The sequence below is a fragment of the Athene cunicularia genome (genome assembly GCF_003259725.1).
Source record: "Athene cunicularia isolate RWA chromosome 4 unlocalized genomic scaffold, athCun1 chr4_part3, whole genome shotgun sequence".
NCBI lineage: Eukaryota > Metazoa > Chordata > Aves > Strigiformes > Strigidae > Athene > Athene cunicularia.
This window is the reverse complement of record NW_020799100.1, coordinates 22,038,558-22,040,769: the sequence shown is the minus strand read 5'-3', so window position 1 is coordinate 22,040,769 and position 2,212 is coordinate 22,038,558. Positions and strand designations below refer to the sequence as shown.

At 47.7% G+C, this 2,212-nt stretch overlaps 1 protein-coding gene across 1 annotated transcript in view; it reads left to right on the top strand.

The window, feature by feature from the left end:
- LOC113480001 (G-protein coupled receptor 183-B-like) overlaps positions 1-2,212 on the top strand; it is a 6,012-nt gene that overhangs the window by 1,703 nt on the left and 2,097 nt on the right. The window lies entirely within an intron of this gene.

Here is a 2,212-nt window from a genome sequence, read left to right as displayed (position 1 = left end):
CAGAGGGACCAGCAGTGATTTCAGTGGCCGTGGTTTTGGAGGCAGGGAGGGGTGTGCGGGGCTTAGCAGTGCTGTTCCAGCTCCGTTGGCAGGGGTGCAGAAGACCAGGGCCATGAATGTCCCTTGACCGCGTTGGGGCTTGGGTAGTTGGGGCTTGGGTAGATGTAGAAGAGCTGTTACCCAGCTGGTGCTTCCTGGGGTCTCCTCAAAGCACTGGGAGGTTATCAGTAAAACCTAAAGTAGTCCCGATAGCTCAGACACTCCCCAACACGCAAGCGGACATAGGCACTTGCAGTTAGTCCTGCATGGGAGATGGCCTCCAGCTTCATTTAAAGGCTGTGGTTTTGAGAGACCGAACTTCTGCGATAAGTTCTGCAATCCACAGATCATAGAAGGTGGAAAGAAAAGCAAAATAAGCCAAACCCCAAGAGTTAATAGCCAAAATGCAACATACAGCCTCCCTCCATCAAGCTTCCAGACCTCCAATACACCTTGCCAGCCTGAACACAGCAATAAGCCTTTGACCATGGACATGAAGAAGGCACAAAACCCAAGCGGGATGGATTTCATCTCTAACCTTCCCTTGTTCAACTTGCAGTAAGTCCTCACACTCAAACTGGTACCAGTGAAAGTCTGACGTGCCCTGCTGGTAGCAGTGACTTGGCACTTGGACTGTTAGAGCTGAAGACGGGAGCTGTGACCACTTCTCTGAGTGGCCTGTAGTCCGAGGTGACGAGAGGCACAGGAGCTGTCACCTGAAGATCAGATTTCACAAGCCTAAGGCAAGCGGCAAGTGTGGAGGAGTTTCCTGCTCTTTGCTTTGCTCACCAGCCAGTTTCTAAATTTCGCAATCACACTTTCTTAGTAGTTGGTCCCAAAGGTTGCTTTTTCCTGCCTTCACCAAGATGAACTTGACCGAAAGGCAACACCCAGAAAAGAGGCAGTGAAACCGGGTGCACCCGCCGTGCTGCTGGGGCTGGCAGCGGGAGGTCCTTCTCTCTTTCAGCCTGTCTGCACCGCAGCCAGACTAAATGGAAAAAAAAAAAAAAAAAAAAAAAGAGGTTTTTTACATGCAGATAAAGTGAGCACCACCTGAGTGAAAGGCAAATATCCCAGTCCGAGGAGTACGCACCTTACGTTAGGATCTCTGAGATCGCTCAAGTGCATTTTTTCTGACATATACTCCGATGAAAACATTTTTTTACACGGCTATACCCAATTTAGCATCTCCAGAGCTGTTTTAGACACTCTTCCGTCTTCCTTTCCTTCTTCTCTTTTAGCTTATCCACGATCCTCGCTACACTGGGAAAAGGCTGAATCTTGGCTTCTATGTCAAAAATCAGGCAATAATAACGCAGATGCGCTTGACTGGCTCTAAGAGATGAAAATACTGAGCTCTTATAACTGTTAAAAATCTTTAAAAATCTCCTAACCCCTTCGGCTGCAGTAATTCACTTCGAAAACCCGTGAATATTGTTATTATCAGAACTCACAGAAGTTTCAGTGCAGTTATTTAGGATGGATATCGGCAGTGCCAGAGATGCTGTGGGCAGCGCGGGGCCAGGAGTGAGTGAAGGGTGCTTGACATTGTTTCTCAGAAAACTGAAAGGAAACACTGCTGAGGGCTGGGTGACCAGTGAAAGCAGAACAGAAAAGTAACCAAGTCGCTTAAAACCCCTCTGATGCACGTTGCTTAACACAGCCGATTCCTTCTGCAAGAAGGATGTCTTCATAACCTGATGCACTGTGGTGTTCTGATTCTGGAAGCCTGAAGTGCCACTTTCGGGAGAGGGAAAATGCTACTTGAAAGTGCTGCAATTAATAAAGCTTTGTTTTGTTAAAACACGTGCACGATTTATTACAAACGTGTGTTTTTTTCCTGAGGATCTGCTCCACTTTCGGCTCCTCCTACAGAAGCCCACGCAGATGGCTGAGCGTTGACGAGCGGCACGAGGCATAAGGGATTTTTAATCTTTGAATTCATCGCTTGGCTCACGCATGTCTTTTTGCCGGATTATCCTGAGAAATAACTCTACCCTCAGGACAATCATTTTCTTCAGAAAGCAAACACTGAGCATGACTTGGCTTAAACAACAGGCGCATATAAAGAAGGTGGCCGATGACAAAATACAGCAGGTCTTTACTTGTACCTGGAAATCAGGATTCCAGGGACCACGGTGCAGCAGGACCAAGCCACGAGTCTGTGAGTGGG